The 20,901-nt window shown below is 36.3% G+C and overlaps 1 long non-coding RNA gene across 1 annotated transcript; it reads left to right on the forward strand.

The window, feature by feature from the left end:
* Positions 1 to 4,596: 4,596 nt before the first annotated feature.
* Positions 4,597 to 7,036, forward strand: LOC107821482 (uncharacterized). The gene is made up of 2 exons (XR_001656147.2): positions 4,597 to 5,151; positions 6,238 to 7,036. It is a non-coding gene; the product is annotated as an uncharacterized LOC107821482 (long non-coding RNA).
* The last annotated feature ends 13,865 nt before the right edge of the window (positions 7,037 to 20,901 follow it).

The raw sequence follows: 20,901 nt of genomic DNA on the forward strand, positions 1-20,901 counted from the left end.
GAGAGAAGGTTTTGGAGAGTTAATTGAAGAGGAAACCAAAGGATAATCTCGTAAAGGTAAGATTTTTGACTTAATAACTCGTTTATATGTTATTAAGGGCCTAATTAGTAGTGAAATTTTAGTGCAAAAATGGGTAATTAGGGCTTGAGATTAAGAGACTTTTGAGTGGGGATTTGAGGGGTCATTTGAGGTCCGATTTTGATGTTCTTGATATGTACAGACTCGTGGGAGGATGAGGATTATATTGATATGATATTTGTCGGGTTCCGAAGTATGGGCCTGGGGGCCGGGTTTGAGCAATTTCGGTATTGATGCTGTAAATTGATTATTTTCACATGGGCTTCGTTCCATTAACATATTTTGACGTCGTGATTCTGATTTGGATAGATTCGATGCGAGTTGAGACCGATTCGAGGAGCAAAGGCATCGCGGGCTAGAGTTTGGACCGGATCGAGGTGAGTAATGATTTTAAATATTCTCCTGAGGGTATGAAACCCTGGATTACACATCATTGTGCTATATTGAGGTGATGCACACGCTAGATGACGAGCGTGGGGTCGTGCACCATTGGAGATTATGACTTAGTCCGTCCCGAATGACTATTTTACCACGTATTTGATTGGAAAATTGTTTGCTATCATCATGTTTTGGACAGAATGCCATATTTGGGCCTCATTACTATTTGGACCCTTAGAGGATTTTTACTGATATTTCCTTACTATTTTGACTTTATACTTGTACTCGGCCATGCTATATTCTACTGTTTTCATAACTCAGCCATGTTTACTCTATTTTAATACATTAAATGATATTGGCTGAGCATCATGTTTTACTGTTGCCCGAGTGGCTTATGAGATTCTGACTGAGTAAGGCCGAGGGCCTGTGTTGTGAGGATACTTTTGGGTCCGGCTGCACGTCGCAGCAGTGATACATTGATCTATGATTATAAGGCCGAGGTCCTGAGATTCGTACGCCATGAGGTGGCTTGTTGATATGACGCCGAGAGCCTATTGATTATTCCACAAGATGGCTTGATATTGCGCTTGGGCAGTAAGGGGCCCCTCCCGGAGTCTGCACAACCCCAGTGAGCGCAGGTACCCATTGTGATATGAGATATATCCCGAGGGGCTGGTATTGTTCTATGTGTTTGCTCGAGGGGCTAATTCTGTTGGTATTGTGCCCGAGGGGATGATTCTGTAGATAGTGTGCCCGAGGGGCGGTTGTTTATTTGTTTATCTTTTCTAGTTGCCTGTCATTTAGTTGCTTAACTATTAAAAAGGCATTTTAAAGAAGCTTAAATTGAACTAAGTTGACGTTACATGTTTTCACGGTTTCATTGTTTTGCTGGCTTTATACTTCTTCTTTATAGCTTGTTGACGTGCTTTCCGTGATTTCTTATTACTCAATCTTCATTTATTATTATTACTCACTGAGTCAGAGTACTTACATTACTCCCTGCACCTTGTGTGCAGATTCAGTTATTTCTTAACCCGGTAGCGGGTATTGGTTGCTCAGAGGCAGAGTCATCGGAGTTTAGAAAGGTAGTTGCCCGACGTTTGCAACATTGCTTTCCTCCTTCTTGATTTAATTAGACTGTATTTAGTACATTTTCACCTTAGTATATGCTCGTGATTTGTGACACCCCAATGTCGAGCTGTATCTATTTCCACACATGTTCTATTTCGCTAAAATTTGGGATTTATTTCTTATAAATGATTTAAATTGACTTATTGAAATTGCTAAGAATGAATTTGGGAATTGTGTCGACTGGCCTTGTCTTTATGAGAAGCGCCATCACGATCGGGTCCGGTTGGGGTCGTGACAAGTTGGTATAAGAGCCTAGGTTACATAGGTCTCACGAGTCATGAGCAGGTTTAGTAGAGTCTCGCGAATCGGTATGGAGACGTCTGTACTTATTCTCGGGAGGCTGCAGAACCTTTATGAAAAACTTCACATTCTTGAATTCTTATTGTGCGTCCTTGATTCTACTTGGAATGTAACTCTTTGAATTCCTTCCACGCCTTCGTATGCGCGCATGAGCGCTCAGTATCAGATGTGCATCGATGGCTTGTGATTTACCCGAGCGGGGGGGCGGGATGTGATTTCTGTGTGTTGATGTTGGGCCAGTCTGGAGGACTTGAGGCCGGTTTTTTGCCTATAGCTGGAGCATTGAGGCACTGATTGTGTGAGCACGTGCTTTTGGATTTGCATTGCCGATAGTGTCCCTATTAGTGGGAGTGATGACTGTATAGCTGTGTGATAAGTATGACATGACTGCGAGATGTATTCATACGATTTGGAAGCGACGAGAAGGGTCTGCTGGAGGATAGAAGAACTATTTGGTGCTTGATTTCCATCATGATTTGAGGTATATCCCCGAGTTATGGTTGTGTGAAGAATCTTTTCATGTTTTCTAGTTGGGGAGTGAAGAAGATTTCACATTGTGTTATGAGTTCAGACTCAGGAAGATTAAGCGACTGCATAATGTTTATGACGGTGGAAGGTATAAAGAAATGTTAGTTGAGCTGAAATAGGTGGGTTATCTCCTGCGGAGTGTTCTGAAGTTGTGTGATCCTTATGTGGTCTGATGGAAGATCTCTTTTACTGGTGAAATGTATGTGCTGCAACTTGAATTTGGGTCGGCTAAGAAAGTGAGTTTAACTATTTCGAGAGCGAATGCGAGATTTACAGAAGATTTAAAGTATAAGATGGTCTGTGTTTCACGAGCTTATGAAAGATTGAGTTTAATCTCACTATGGTATTATGCCAGTAATACCGTATATGCATTATGAGTTATTGTGTGTGTTTTAATCTATGGCTTCGAGCCAAGTGGGGGAGCCTGCTACTAATTAGTTGGCTGCACGGTTATGTGCTATGTTGGTTCCAGTTTGAGGCATGCGGCTGAATCAGTTATGGCTTACGGAGAATGAGACCGAGGATGGCTCGAGTAAAGGAAATTTCAATAAAGGTTATGCTATGCTTTATGGGTGTATGAGAGTCACAGAATGATTTGAGTTCTTATTGGTAAAGGATGTTAGGTGCATAGAGCAGGAAGTTGCTTGGTTTTGGGTGAGGTTACATCCTGCGGTGTTGGAGTGCTAATGAGGCATAGGTTGTTCGGTTCATTTGATCAGCCGAATTGAGGTTTGAGTAGAGTGGATGACTCTCGAGAATAGTTCTAATGTGTTCAAGATTTTACATGTAATAATTAGAGATTTTCAAGTTGTATTATTGACCGGAAACTGAGGTTTGCATTTGGAGTGTGTCAAGGCTTGTGGTATTTCTATATCAATTAGGGAGTTCTATATATGCCAATATCAAGAAGGTGAAGGTAATGACTTTTGTTTCACAGGAAGCTTTGTCAGGGTAGATATTTTTGAATGTATTGCCTTTGGGAATATTTAAGAGAGTATTTAGTGGCTTATGAGCCTTAGACGGTGTGTTGTTATGGTCGAGCCTCGTGTGGCGAGTCTGGGTTGAGAAATGGTAGTGTTATGGCAAGAAGAAGTATCAAGTTGAAGATAAATCAGAAGTAACTTGAATAAGTGGGATGGCTTGGTAGTAGACCGGATCGGTAGGGTAAGAATATGATTAGTTCTTTGGATGCTTATGAGGTAATGAGTTTATACAAGTGTTTCATGGCAATGCTCTTGGGTTTAGTGGCCTGCGTAGCTTGGTTGAGTTAGAAGGATTCAGTCCTGATGGTTTAGTGTTGTGCAAATAGAATTTGGAGAGTTCTTGATGGTTTCTACCATGGTTAGAGATGCGTATTTTCTACGAGTGTAAGGAGCATGGGATGTGTAATGATTTTATTCTGGATGGGATCAATAGAAAGTTCTTGGTTAGTTGAGTACGCAGATGTTTGTGGCTTGGAAAGGATATTAAGTTCTCATGATTATCTTAGGAGGGTATAGTATATGCGGTATGTGGTGTAGGATCGAGATTGGCATGTGTAAGGTCACGATTCAGTTTGGGAAGGAAGGTCACAAATTCTCAGGCAGCACGAGCAGTTTCAGATGATTAAGGAAATGGTACTACTAAGTGGTGCGTGTTGACATCCAATTTTGTCCCTCCTTTCTTCCAAACTATTTCTTTAAGCTTCTAATATCACTAATAATGTAAGAATAACTATTTTACCATTTTTAGAACAAACTAGACCTAATAATTATTATTATTTACTTAATATCACTATTACTAGTATTATTAATGTTACTACTGCTGCTGCTGCTACTACTACTACTACTACTACTGTTGTTGTTGCTGCTACTACTACTACTGCTACTACTACTACTGCTACTATTGCTACTACTACTACTACTACTACTACTACTACTGCTGCTGCTACTACTACTACTGCTACTACTACTACTACTGCTACTACTGCTACTACTACTGCTACTGCTACTACTGCTACTACTGCTGCTGCTACTGCTACTGCTACTGCTGCTACAAAGAAAATATAGGAATGAGAGGCCAAATTTTGCCACTCTAAGTAGCCCAAGACAGCCCAAATCTTCCCAACCAGCAGCCCAAAATCCTCCACTTTAGCCCAACAATAGAACACTCTAGAACACATCGAAACTACGTCATTTTGATAAATATGTCAGACTCAATCTCAGCCGTATAAGCTCTTAATCTCAGCGTCGTTCTCTCTCCTAAACAGACGCTTCTTTCTTCTCCTCCCTTTCCTTTTCTTCACAAAATTCCATTGTTGCTCAGCCATGGCAAACTCACTATCACCATTTTGGAACCGAAAGCTCTACACCTCATTTAATTTTCCTGCAACATCAATGTTCAAATTTCAAACGGCTCAACAGATGTGAATCAATTTCAGAATCCCGCCCAAAACCAAGAACCCTAATTTTACACTTATAAATACCAGATTTTGTGGCTATTTTTAACACCTTTTTGGACCGCCCCTTCTATCTCCCTTAACCCTCACTGTTTGGTTAATTAATCGTAGTTTATCTCCCTCCTTACTGTTTTAAAATCTAGCTTTTAGTTTTCTCTGCCTTTTGATCTCTATTTAGTCTATAGCCTTGCCAAAGTTTTTATTTTGTTTGTGTCGGCATTTGACGATCTTCCAAAAGAGTTGAGCCAAAGCCAGAGATAGATCTTTTTGACGATGCCCCATTCACTGCCCACAAAAAGGTCAGTGACTTTAAAATTTCTTCTTCGTGTTTTCTTTTGCTAGACTTGAAGTAAATGTCTCACTTTTGTTATAAAAAAACGTATGTTATAGTTTATTTTCCATGAAGAAAGTCTGATTTGAAATCTGTCTGTGCATAGAAATCATGTGTAGGGATTGTGTGTATTCTGACTTAATTGAATAGGAATACAAGGTGTCGACTAAGTACCTAAAGGAATAAATTTATAATGGTTAATACAATAATTTTATAAACATTAATATATGTGCTTTTTGTGTTTCAATTGATAAGTTAGAGTATTTGTTTCTTTTCCAGTATGTATAAAGTTAAATTTTGCTTCCATTCCGTAAGTCAAAATTATGTCTTAGGCACTTTTTTTATGTGTTCGTGACGGCGCTTTAAGTTTACTGTTTCTCTAGTTTAAATATCATAATAAGAATGTCATGTGTTTGACTAAATGCTCATATGAATTTGCCTATGAAATTTGTTAGTAGCACATCCTGATTAATATGTCGTTTTTTAGTTATTTAAGAACCATATTTATAGGTCATGAACTTTTATGAATTTGCTATCATTTACTTACTTAAACGTCATATAGAAGAAGTACTCTGCTAAAATGTTATTTGATAAAAGAATGATGTCTGAAAGGCTTAGAAGTCATGCCTATAGGATTCTTAATGTATCGCTTGAAATAAATTGCATCGACAGAAATGTGCTTTCAACTTGCTTGCTGCTTTAGAAATATCATGCCTATAGGTATTTTGGTACTCGACTGACTCTCTGGATCAGTTTTATTTTAGGGATGCTGCATTTTAGGATGCCATGAATTATTAGTCATAAAGTTAAATGCATAAACCATCTAAGAATGTGCTTAATAGAACAACCACCGTTTGTTTAATCAAGTAATGGAAAGTGTTCTGTAAATCTCCTAACATATTTGCTTACTACTCTTAAGGTGTTAAGAGTTTTTGCTAGGTTTAATAATTAAACCACATGATACTTTCTTTTGTTTAAGAAAACTACAAATGAACTCTCGTGTGATGCTTTACCATTAGATATCATGCTTAATATTTCTTATTGTGTCTTTTAGAGAAACTGATTGTAAGGAGCTTAAGCTGAGTGAAGGACTTTGTCAAGCAATATGGGTCCTCCAATGATACTACTAGCAGATACAACTCGTTGAAGAGAAAATCCATAGAGTATCCTCAGAATTTGAAAGCAAACGAACTTCAAGGAAATGCGGTAGAATCAACATTCAAGTTTGGCAAGCTGGTTAAGACACACCTCCAGGATAAAGGGAAAAGAGTGATTACTGAAGAATTAAATCCTCCACCATCAACACCTAAGATAGGAAAATCACAAAACTTTACCCCTTTGAGTGAACGACCTTCTATCATTTTTGAGAGATTGAGATCATTTGGTATAATGCAACCAAAACCTACCAAAATCTCTCCACCACATTTCAATCCAACCAAATGTTGTGCATTTCATTTGGGCATGCTAGGCCATACAATAAATGAGTGTCATTGTCTGAAAGAGGAAATCCAGAAGCTGTTGGATAATGGTAGGGTCATTCAGAGACCGGTGCCTCCCCCTCAATCTATGTGGTACCAACTTCCAAATGTCATCCCTATACAGAATTTCACCCAAGTAGCATATCTGCAATTTGCTAATTCATCTCTTCCCTACAACCAAGCAATATAAAAGAATTGAGCATGTGGAAGAGCCTCTCAGAAGAAGAATAGTTGGGAATCGTTAACTAAGATTTAGTTTTGAAGTAGCAATATCATTAGAAGTTATGTTATTTTGTACGCTTAATTGATCATCTTTTGTATCCATCTATGACCAGCTTGATTCTTGTCGGATATCGAGTTCGACACTTTTTAAAATTTTCGATCCTTATTTGTATGTAATTGAACTACGTCGAACCTGATTCTCTGGGTGGGATACGTAGGCAATCCACATCGGGTTCGGTCACATTTTAGAAAAATTATCCTTTATGTATCTTGGAACTACATTTGACCTGATTCCCGTGGTGGGATATGTAGGTAGTCTGTATAAGGCTCGGTCTCATTATAGCAAAAATTTTCATTTTCCTTCATGAAAGAAAATGAGGTAGATTTTTGGCACGCATGTTGATTATGCTAAACATGAAATCATGCCATCGAGTAGTCATCAGAGACTTCTTAATGATTGGGACAATGTTTTAAAGTACGCTAGAGTCATGAAATGACAAAAACGTGTGTTAGAGCTAAAGCTTTGATGTTCGACATGAGTCAACCTTTCACAAAAATTTCAAATCAATTTGCTTCCATGTTAACAAGTCTCGAGCGATTAGAGCCCTCTAGATAACAATTCATTCTCGTCCATCCATTTTGCAACATAGGCCACCATTTTTAGTTTACGGCTCTTACTTAACCATATCATGGATTAATCTTTATAATCATATTCACTATTTTTTTTATGCATTTATTTCATTATAATGAATACACTAACACTTATTTTTGTTAGTATAGTTTTATTTTTCCTTTAAAAGTTGCCTAGCATTGAACACTGTTTTGGCTGCGAATCTGCATAAAGGACGAGGCTATTATGACAGACCAATTTGAAGAATTCAGTACTAGTAAGGGACTATTGCAAGCACAAACTGATGGTACTAAGGCAAATGTGGTGAGAAGAAACGTGTTGGTTAATCTTGGAAACACTTTCGACCTACTTCCAAATATAGCCTCTATTTCCATCTCAAATCAAAACATTTGCTTAACCATATCTTCTTGCGCAAATCCTACTTATACAATCTCTCCACAAATACCATTAACCTACACTCCTAATCAAGTTATGATGATGCCCAATATCCAACCTTCCGCGGTCGAGATTCCTTTTAGGGAAGACAAGCAAGACCAATTAGCATTGTGCCAATATGTAAGACATGGTAAAGAAATCCAGTCAAGTGGACACCAGAATTTGGACAATGAGCTCCACAATCTAAAGAAAGCCATTGAAAATGAGTTGCAATCAAGAAGTTATCAAAGTTTGAGGTATGAAGATTTGTGTTTGCATCCACATGTTGAGCTTCTGCTAGGGTACAAGCTGCCTAAGTTCAATACTTTTAATGGGATTGGAGATCCCGTTGCTCATTTAAAGGATTACTGTAGCAGATTGACTGGTATTGGACATAATGAGGCTATTCGAATGAGATTATTCATTCAAAGTTTGTCCGGATTAGCGCTGACTTGGTACACCAGACAAGACTTTGCAAATGGCGTACATGGGAAGATATGGCTCACGATTTTGTGAAACAATATGAGTTTAACATTGGACGTGATCCGCACATGGCTGATTTTCTCAAAGTAAAGAAAATGCCGCATGAATTTTTTCAAGAGTATGCCATATGATGGAGATTAGAAGCTTCAAAAATACATCCTCTATTGCCTGAGGGAGAATTGATCTCAACCTTCATTTAAATTCAAGAAGGCATATATTTTGATAAGTTGCTCGCAACTTGTGCATGCAATTTCTCTAATTTGATTCGAATTGGAAACGAGCTAGAATGTGGCATTTAGGAAGGAAGAATTGTAGGCAAATCAACAACTCAAACCATTAACCAAACCTTCCATCAAGAGATATCTGAAAACCTGCAATGCAAAAAGAAAGAAGATAGCCCAGTTGCTATGACTACTATTCACCAGCCACAATGCCATGAGAATCACCAATTTTTGCAACCTTATGCCACTTCCAACTTACAAAACAGTCACCTCCAGCCAAATTTCCAGCAAAATTTTCAGCAAAACTTTCAGAAGTAGTTTGTCCGAGCACAACCCAACCTTCGACAACAAAAGAAAATTAAGCACTGCTATTTCGCTCCTTTGGATGAGCCGTTGATTGACATACTTGAAAGATTGAAAGCCAAATGTCTTCTGCAGCCAAGGAAAGGATTTATCTTTGAGCATCCACCTCAAAACTTTGATCCATCCAAAAATTGTGCATTCCATTCAAACATTCAAGGACGTGATACTGAAGAATGTTCAGCACTCAAATTCAAGATACAAAGCAAGATTGAGCAAGGCAAGATAAAGATACAGCCTGAGTTACCAAGCAATAATTGTGAAATTTCAACTGCAGGCACAATCACTGTCAAAGGCGATCCATCAAAATTGGCACCAAGATATTTGAAGAGAAAACGCATAGCAGATCAGGAGGACTGAGAGCGATGTCATATCATAACCATTCTCCACCCGCCCTTAGTACTACTCTTTTGCAATTCTTCCGAGACTTTTGTAATGAACTACATTTTGACCTGATTCCTATTTAAGAGGGGATACATAGGCAGCCTTATGGGTTTGGTCTTAATATAATCAAAATTTTATTTCTCCCAAAAGTCAAAACCGGGGTAGATTTTGCAAAAGGATTCTCATTATTCGGCAAAGCAGAAATCAATTTTTCGAGCTAAATTCTAGTCATCTTCGCATCGGCAAGTTTAAAAAGCCATAGCAATACATTTGCAAATTCAATGCCAAAACTTTGATGTTCCATGAAAGGCAACCATGTTCTTTTATACTAACAACTCTCTTTGAGTAATGCAGGGGAAAACTTTAGTTATTCTTGAATAATATTGCACGCTTCCCTAAAAGCTCAGCATCAAAGTCAGAAGTTACATGAGGAAGAAAATGATCAAGCCGATTATCGCAAATTATATTTTGAAACTCATAGTTTTCGTTGAGTGCGGGAATTTACCAATAATAAATTTCAGCATGCAGATTCCAAATTATTGGCACCGCTCCCTGAATATTTGCTTCTATAAAGGCACTGCATCAAGCTCTCTACACCATGGATATTCGCTACTATAAAGTTACTGCACCAGAATTTTTACATCGCACCATGAATTACCACTACAAAATGGGAACCATGTCAAGCTCTCTGCAGCGTATCAAGCTCTTCGCACTGCATCAAGTTTTGTAATTACAAATCAATCACCATATATCGGATCTATCCGCCCTCAAACAGGATATATCGGGTCTATCCGCCCTCGAATAGGATATATCGGGTCCATCGGATATATCGGGTCTATCCATCCTCGAATAGGATATATCGGGTCTATACACCCTCAAATAGGATACTTTTAGTCTATCCGCCCTCAAATAGGATATATCGGGTCTATCCGTCCTCAAATAGGATATATCGGATATATTCACCCTCAAATAAGATATTTTGGGTTCATCCGCCTTCAAATAGGATATATCGGATCTATCTGCCCTCAAATAGGATATATCGGGTCTATCCATCCTTAAATAGGATATGTCGGGTCTATCCACCCTCAAACAGGATATATAGGGTCCATCCGCCCTCAAACAGGATATATCAGGTCCATCCACCCTCGAAGAGGATATATCGGGTCCATTCGCCCTCAAATAGAATATTTTGGGTTTATCCGCCCTCAAATAGGATATATCGGGTCTATCCGCCCTCGAATAGGATATATCGGATCTATCCGCCCTCGAATAGGATATATCGGGTCTATCCGCCCTCGAATAGGATATATCGAGTCTATCCGCCCTCAAACAGGATATATCGGGTCTATTCGCCCTCAAATAGGATATTTTGGGTTCATCCGCCTTCAAATAGGATATATCGGATCTATCCGCCCTCAAATAGGATATATCGGGTCTATCCGCCCTCAAATAGGATATACCGGGTCTATCCGCCCTCAAATAGGATATACCGGGTCTATCCGCCCTCAAACAGGATATATAGGGTCCATCCGCCCTCAAATAGGATATATCGGGTCCATCCGCCCTCAAACAGGATATATCAGGTCCATCCGCCCTCAAACGGGATATATCAGGTCCATCCGCCCTCAAATAGGATATATCGGGTATATCCGCCCTCCAATAGGATATAAAAGTTAACCCTTTTTCAAAAGGATATTTAATTTATTTCGACCCGAGTGGTCCCGCTTGCATAAGCATTGCCGAAATATATTTTTCATAAATCGTTGCCAAATGCATTTATCAAATTTCCATGTGCCATTGCTGACCATGAAATATGTCACCATAAAATTATATTTTTTATATGTTTGCACATTAAATTCGCTTTTCTTATGAATCGATACCTAAATATTAGTTTCATAAGATTACTTTATGCCATATTGCACCTTATTTCCTAACAAATATTTGTACCATTGTTAAGCTTTGCAGGAAATATAGTGCAATGTGAAACTATATCTTAGCAGTGAACTGGGGCAATTTGTTGGGGAGGAATACCAAACTCTCCAACAAAGGTCAAGGATCTACTTCGAACTCCGCTCGACTCAACTCTCAAAATTCCTAACCAAATGCTTATTTCAAATATCTTTCTTTCAATCATGGTGCCCATTGTCTCTATAATTCAACATTGCGGCAACATTTTAAGATTTGCATCAATAGTTGTGTCCTACTCCATAATACCATAAGTCTTGAACTACATATGACCCGATTATTCTCGAAATCGGAGTTCGGCCGCAATCATTTTCTTTACGTCCCCTTTGTCCCATTACAACCTTTATGGTCGGGACAAAATTGGCTACTAAGTCAATATTCTTTGCCTGAAAACTCTTTCATCGTCTCCGGTCAAAGAGGGACAACTGTTGACATCCAATTTTGTCCCTCCTTTCTTCCAAACTATTTCTTTAAGCTTCTAATATCGCTAATAATATAAGAATAGTTATTTTACCATTTTTAGCATAAACTAGATCTAATTATCATTATTATTTTACTTAATATCACTATTACTAGTATTATCAACAGTTTTACTATTATTATTATTATTATTATTATTATTATTATTATTATTATTATTATTATTATTATTATTATTATTATTATTATTATTATTATTATTATTATTATTATTATTCATTCGTTCATTCATTCTTATCGCTTTTGTGAAAAAAAGCATATTATTTTCCTTTATTTAGTTAAATAGTAATATTTCTTTAATCCTACTTCCAAGAACATTATCAATTAGTGTAATAGATATTTTTGTATGTTAATATTATGTACTATTATATAATATTGTTATTAAAATATTTTATTAAAGTTAGAAGCCCAAAGAAAATATAGGAGGAATGAGAGGCCAAATTTTGCCACTCTGAATAGCCTAAGACAGCCCAAATCTGCCCAACCAGCAGCCAAAAATCTCCACTTTAGCCCAACAATAGAACACTCTAGAACACATCGAAACGACGTCGTTTTGATAAATATGTCAGACTCAATCTCAGTCGACGCTCTTAAGAGTCCGGAACCAAAATGTGGTTCTTTTGGACAAGTAGCACCTTAATAGGCGTAAAAAAATGACATTTTTATATATAGCGCCCAAATACTGGGCTATAAATTAACGTTAATTGTGTCGTTAATGTATAGCACCCAGTATTTGGGCGCTATACATAGAAAGCTGACACTAACAGGTATAGCGCCCAAATACCCGGCGCTATACCCCTTTTTTTAAAAACGAGCCGTCTCTTCAAGACGACCATTTTGCTTCTTCTTCCTCAATATTTTATATCTTCTTCTTCTTGGTCCCCCACTCCCATACCCGCTGCCCCACTATTTTAAATTTTTTTTGGGTCCCCCGTCACATAAAAGGTGAAGAACGTAGGTCCCACATTCGAGTAGAGCTTCGTATTATTGTTGATTTATACTTCCGGAGTCAAAATTTCAATCTATTTTCTTTCCGAAAATTCTAAATCGAGGTATTTCGGTTTATTTTAAGTTGAAACTTTTATAATAATGTATATTATTTGATTTGTATGTATTCTATTTCAGCTTGTTTTTTTTTTCGAAACTAGTATGTTAAATTTATCCGAATTTAATATTACTGTTTTAAAAAAAAATATAAATTTGTCAAATAAATTTGTCTGTTAATATCCTGATTTATATATATGTGTTTTCATGTCGTTTTATGTTTTATTTGCAATTAAATTTATTTGTTGTTTATGTTTAGTTTAGATTATTTTTTAGCGTAGTAAAATCTAGACCTTTTAGCGTAGTAAAATGTAGACCCTTTTAGTGTAGTAAAATTTAGAGCCTTGTAGTGTAGTAGTTTTTAGTATTTTAGCTTAGAATTTCTTTTGTTTAAGTATCTTATACTGGTAGTTGAAAATGCAAACTTTGTACAATTAAGTTAATAATTGTATCAACACACATAATTACTAATGTTAATTTGGTACCACTGGGTCTCAAAATATCGAGCCCAGAACTCATAGGTGTGTGTTTGTATATATATATATATATATATATATATATATATATATATATAATTTGTACAATTAAGTTATTAAAAAATATGAATTTAAATTATAAAACAAACACATAATTATTAATGATAGTTTGGTGCCACTGGGCCTCAAAATATCGAGCCCGGAACCCATAGGTGCATATATATGTGTGTGTGTGTATATATATATATATATATATATATATATATATATAATTTGTACAATTAAGTTATTAAAAAATATGAATTTAAATTATAAAACAAACACATAATTATTAATGATAGTTTGGTGCCACTGGGCCTCAAAATATCGAGCCCGGAACCCATAGGTGCATATATATATATATAATTTGTACATATATATATATATATATATATATATATATATATAATTTGTACAATTAAGTTATTAAAAAATATGAATTTAAATTATAAAACAAACACATAATTATTAATGATAGTTTGGTGCCACTGGGCCTCAAAATATCGAGCCCGGAACCCATAGGTATATATATATATATATAATTTGTACAATTAAGTTATTAAAAATATGAATTTAAATTATAAAACAAACATATAATTATTAATGATAGTTTGGTGCCACTGGGCCTCAAAATATCGAGCCCGGAACCCATAAGTGTGTGTGTGTATATATATATATATATATAGAGCCTCGAACCCATATGTATATATATATAATTTGTACAATTAAGTTATTAAAAAATATGAATTTAAATTATAAAACAAACACATAATTATTAATGATAGTTTGGTGCCACTAGGCCTCAAAATATCGAACCCGGAACCCCCACATATATATATATTATAATTGGCAATCGTAACTGTTTCAATATAGATTCTATAACGTTTTCCGTAATTAATGCTCATTAACTACCAATAATACGTATCTATACTCTTTTGCTATTTAGGTTCATTCTTCCGATGCTTCTTCAAATTATCAAGAGGTTCGAGCACCCATTCCTTCTGGTTTTCTTGGATCTTTGCCCGTGCCTGCTAAAACTCGTGCCTCTTCAACTTCTTTTCGCTAACTGGCATTCCTTTACTGATCCACGTGTCATGACATGTCAGCACATAATTAATTCAATATATTAACTTGATTTTCTCCAATACATACTGCTAGTGCAAGTTTTCTTTTAAATATTTTAACTATGCTTATCTGAATAATGTACCAGTTGGTACAGTTGAAGCATTGTGTATATCAGAAAGGGAAATAGTAAAATAATTTGTTAGGAAATAAAGAACTTGTACTTTTGATTCAGTGAATTTAGTGAGAGCATGTACTTAAAAGTTAAAATTATTTATTGAATTAAATGAAGTGGACCACTTTTGTCAAGTCTCTGTCTCTCCCTTTCTTCTTTTCCTTTTTGGATTTTTTTCCTTCTTTTATTTGAGCTTTTACGGGAAGCCGATTTCATCAACATCCGAAGCTTTTTGGTTTGAACTTTGAAAGTGTCAAAAAGGAATTTGTAAAAAATGTCGTAAATGGGGCTAAGGATCGAGTCTAATTCAACCAAAACGCGACGTTGTATCGAGTCGAGTCAAACTTGTTAAGTTAGTTAACATCATTTCAAAATAACGAGTCGAACTTAGTTGAACTTTTGATGTACTCCATCCGTTTCATTTTATTTGAACTTTTTTTTGTTTTGTTTCGAATAGATGATCTCTCATAGATTGCGAAATAATTTAACTTAAACTTTCAAAAGCCACATAAAAACTTTCAATAGATGATCATACCTTCAATGAAAATTTTTTATAGCCACATAAATATTTTGGCATGGTTAACACCATAACTTTCAAAAGAAATATAGCCATACAAATGTCACCATAACTTTCAACAGAATTATAGTCACACAGATGTTATGGCTTGTTTAAGACTACAAGTTTTAAAAGCCTTCATTTTTTTCTTAAACTCTATGCTCAGTCAGATAGATTCACATAAATTGAGACGAATGAAATATTAATTAAGACTACTCATACTTGAATCGAGCTCAGCCAAGAGTACACAGATGTGTTCATTAAACACAGATAGAAAACACATAAAATAGGCATGCATTCAAAGCTCACTCACATTCAGATGCTAAGAAAACACAGATGCATGGAACTGATTCCAGAGGAAAACAACGAAAACCAACATAGAAGTGCAGGATATAGTAAAAAACACATATTAGCCTAACACAAACTAAGAACAAGTTGGAATCTATCATATGTATTAAAAATGCATTCAACGATCAAAGAGTATAGACTAACAAGGGAGTATCTGTCATGTCCCAAACCTGGGAGGCGTGGCTGGAACCCGGTGCTGCAGTGGCCCGAGCGAACCACTATATAACTCATTCATTCCTTTCGTAACTATCATGAGACAACATGTCCACAACTCGTAATGTACAACTGTAAGTGGGCAAATGTTATATCAATGAACCATCGTTCATAAAAACATGAATACATATGGGCCGAACTTTTATGAATAGAGTTATTTATGAAAGTTGTGCATTTTCTCGTTTCGTTTGTGTCGTATAGATCATGCCAAAAGAAAGAAGGTATAACCTTAACACCTGAACCAATTCTCTTGACAATCCTTTTAACACATGCCAATCGCGACGAAACACGTAAATCGGAATAGGGAACGACCAAATTCAAACACATTTCCTTTTTGAGAAGTACCGTTCATTTTTTGTTGTTTCAAACACAAAAGCCAAGGCGTATTATGAACTTTACCTTAAATACATCTTTTCTAGATAATGTTCATTGTTATGGTCATTTCCTTAATTGCGAGAACATTATCAATTGATTTGCTGTCCACAAATCATGCTGACGGGTGCAAGATTTTCAAGTGATCCAAATATAGTGCTCTTTCCATTACAAACACACATTAGAATATATCAAAATAACACATAACATCTTCCTACTACAATACCAATTTACACACGATAGAGCACTTGGTAGGCGTCTGGTTTGTGCTATTGTCGTGATTGAATGCACAATTTTCATAAATGACTCTATTCATAGAAATACTAAAGGTGCCTATGTTCTTGAATTTTCATGTGTCATATTATTTTATCATATGTTCATGAGTCTTAGAAAAATATGTAAGTTGAAAAAAAAAGTTTACTTCATGATATTACTCGAAGGCATAGTGGTCTTATGACATTCTAAGAGATTTTATTGACGTACTTCTCATTTATTGCATTCATGTACATTGATCCATAATCAGATGGTGTTATATACATATATATATGCATATGGGATATGAGAAAAGCTTATAACATTATATACTCAACATTACTTGATCAGCTGGTATACGTTGATGATTTGCACATAGTGGCTGAGATTATATGATTAGATGCCCTCAGAGGCTTGATGATGTTATGAACTCATATACCCATACATGGTATGACTTTTATATGCATATGCACGATATTATAATATTAAATGATTCACAGAGTTATTCAGATATACATGTTGAGTCTTTTACTTTATGTTTCTCTCATGTCTACTAGTTACTGATTTTCTTCCTTACATACTCGGTACATTATTTGTACTGACGTCCCTTTTGCTTGGGGACGCTGCGTTTCATGCCCGTAGGTCCTGATAGACAGGTCGAGAGTCCTCTAAGTAGGCCATCAGCTCAACGGAAGGTGTTGGTGCACTCCAATTGCTCCGGAGTTGCTTCTTTGGTCAGTATAATTAGTACATATATTGATCAGTATGGCGGGACCCTATCCCGGCCTTTATGATATTATGTATTCTTAAAGGCTTGTAGACAGATGTCATGTATACAGATACCTTTCTGGCCTTGTCGGCCTATGTTTCGAGTATATAAAGAATCACACCGGTCTTATAGGCCCGTACATCATATGTATAAGTTTTTATTCCCTCATACTTTACTCCGGTTCATTTACCTATGATAAAAAGATATGAAAGATACGTTATGTTGGTACTCAATTGAGTAAGGTACCGGGTGCCCGTCGCAGCGCATCGGTTTGGGTCGTGACAGTATCATAGCAGTGTAGTATCAGGGATTCACAACTAAAAAAGGAACTAAATCATGTTCACAGAATTTTAAATGCCCTTAAAATCTAGAACACATAGAGATATATGGAAAAAAAATATTGAACATTGCAAGAGTTAGAGGCACTAACCAGTAGCAAAATTAGATGAACAAAAGAATAAGGATTTTAGAATACTCGTAGCAAGAACCCTAAATCTTCGATGATTCAGAGTTCACAAGAGCCTAGTAAGGGCCCTGAGCAGTGCTTGCACCGGAGGAGGTTAATAATATTATGACCTTGGCTTTCAACAGGCCAAAGCCCCAAGGGTTTCAAAGAAGATGAATGAGTGAGGAAAGAATATTGAGTGCAATAGTCGTGAAAACTTCGGTCTCTGTAGAGGGGAATTGGGGAGGGGTTTATATAGTAGTAGAAATTGAACAAACAAAAAATAAAACACTGTAAAATCAAACATAATAAAGCACATAATAGCATGCAGAATCAATTTAAAATGGGATTAGGAGAAAACTTAGGTAAACCCTAGTTCATGATGAAGAAAAAAAATAGTCAAAAAATCTCGGGATCGGACCCGTATAATCTCACCGTGGATGTATATAGACAAAAAATTTATCTGAATCTTGAGGAATCAGTGATGATTACTCTTGATTTAGGTCTGTACACTTGACAAAGATAGGCAAATATTATGTGATACTAAAATCGTGTAAATAACGGAGAAATCGAGCATATATAGAAGTAAAATCATGGAGAGATTCCATATTAGAACTAGAGTTGGGAGATTTAGAAGAGGTGACTGCTAGGATTTTAGTGAAAAAGAGAGAACAGATGAAAGAAAACAGGGCTACATTCTCTAGGGAAATTGAGATTAGGTTTAGAAGGTTGGGTAAAAAAGGGGGAGATGGTATATGGGCTGTTGATCTCTCAAGATCAATGGCTAGAATTTAATGAGAGGTGGATCAGGTTTGTAGATGGGTATGGGGTGGTGGATTGTTGGTATTGGGCTAGGGGTTATTGAGCTGGAGTTTTAAGGTGTGGGCTGGTGAATTGGGTCCGAAATTTGACCTGTTTTGGGCCAGATTTTTAAAAATAAGAAATTAAGGAAAAATAATTTAATAAAATAACTAAATAAAATATAAAAATACTATTAATGCAATTAGTATTTTAAAATAATATCTAAAGATTATAAAAATGTTTCGACCTTGAATAAAATGATAAATGCTACAGGTTATAAAATATAGGCTATTATTGCAAGATTGTGTGGATAGCCAAAAATACTAATATAATTATATGTAATGAAGTCAAAATATTTGAAGCATATATATGGATACGAATAATAAATTTGGATGACCAAGTCATCACAAAATAATTTAAAGGAATAATTACTAAATATCCAAGTAATTAAAATGCAAGAAAATTAATTTTAAAGCTCTAAAAATTTTGAAAAATTATAAAAAAATGCTTGTACAGAGTGTGAGGGCAAAATTGGGTATCAAAAATAACTCATGATGTGACTACGAGGAGTGATACCTCGGGGTAATTCTTGTTGTAATTCGTGCATTAGGAACGATTTGATTAATTGAGTTGTCATCGGTTTGACTTACTTGAGTTCATTCATATTTCAATTATATTCAAACTATGTTGTTTCTTTATTACATGTTTACTTCTTGTTGCCATTGTGCTTCTATATTTTTTTTGTCAGTTGTAAATTCGTGATTCTTCCATTGTTTTTCTTACATTGATGTTCTTTTTATTGTTAGTTGTATTTTATATCCTCCTCAAGTTTTTATATCTTGTAGGTATCTTGATCGGGCATTGCCACTACTTTACCGAGGTTAGGCTTGATACTTACTGGGTACCACTGTGGTGTACTCTTGCTACTCTTCTGCACATTTCTTTTTGTGCAGATTCAGATACTTCTGATCCAGTTTTTGTGAGACTTATGTCTGCATGGCTGAAGACTTCAAGGTATACCTGCTTGACGTTTGTAGGCCCAGGATTCACCTTTTATTGTCTTTCATTTTCACTATTCACTATTATTTCGGAACAATGATGTACTTGGTATTCCTAGTTATCTTAGAAAAGCTTATGACTTGTACTACCGATTTTGGGATTGTATGACCGATGTTGGTTCAACTAAGTTGTTTCAGTTATTAATTAATGTATTGTAGTTAAGTTAGTTAAATCCCATTAATTCTCAGCATGTGTTAGGCTTACCTAGTTTCAGTGATTAGATGCCATCACGACTACCTAAGGTAGGGTTTTAGGGTCGTGACAACATCTCAAGGAGTACTCGACATCACATGCAATTATATGAAGATGAAAATGTTATAGGAAGAACTACATAATTTGAGTGACAAAATCCAGCATAGTTGCCAAGGGTGTACAGGTGTCACGACCCAGGTTCGCCCTCCGTGAACCATCGTGATGACACCTAATCTCTACAACTAGGTAAGCCTAACAATGCAGAAAATGACCAAATTTGTGGAAGAAATAATTGAAAACCGAAATAGTGAAATAAAACAGTGTTTTAAAGTGCCGCTCGGCATACACAATATCAACTCTCAAAAACTAATAACATTTTCCAAAACCTGGAATCTCATGATCATAAGCCTTGAATGTCTACAAACATCTAATTCCAGAATATCTAATAAAAAACAAAAGTACAGAAGGGCTAATACAAAAAGGGAGAGTAGAAAGAGACTCTTCGGTCTGTGGACACGGCATATATACCTCGGAGTCTCTACAAGTGCCTCGTCTCACGAATGATAAGTCTGAAGGGAGGTGCCTGGATCTGCACTTAAAAAACATGCACAGACAGGGCATGAGTACACCACAGCGGTACTCAGTAAGTGCCAAGCCTAACCTCGGTCGGGTAGTGACGAGGAAGGAAAAGGCCCTACTGAGGTTAAATAAAATACAAGGTATAAGGTGTAGAATAAGATAGTATAATTAAGTATAATAGTAAGAAATAACATAGAATAGAAAGAACAACAATTAGAATAGAGAAAAAATAAATCACGGGAAGGAAATACAACTCAACACAGAGATAACAACCGGGGCACCTTCCAGGATACCGTCCTGTAGTCCCAATTACAACTATCCAGTGGATCTCTCGGATACTGTCCCGTAGTCCATCATATATATCCGAAGAATCTCACGGGATCCCGTTCCATTGTCCAATTATCAGTGTGCGAGGATCTACCGCAACCCCGATCCGTAGTCCCAAATATAAATACCCAGTACTGGGGGAATCTGCCGGGTGAAGTCCCGTAGTTCCATATAACTGTGCAGGGGGATCTACCGTAATCCCAAATAAATAGACACGGGAGATCTACCGGAATACCGTCACGTAGTCCCAAAGTAAACACACAACAACAAGAAGAAGAGTACACAGTTCAATTCAAGTTCCATACCAAGGTAAAGCAGGTATTTCTAACCTAGCATGTTGCACGTAACCCAAATATGGCAGTTTGAGCAAG

The sequence above is a fragment of the Nicotiana tabacum genome, chromosome 7 (assembly GCF_000715075.1).
Source record: "Nicotiana tabacum cultivar K326 chromosome 7, ASM71507v2, whole genome shotgun sequence".
Classification (NCBI taxonomy): Eukaryota; Viridiplantae; Streptophyta; class Magnoliopsida; order Solanales; family Solanaceae; genus Nicotiana; species Nicotiana tabacum.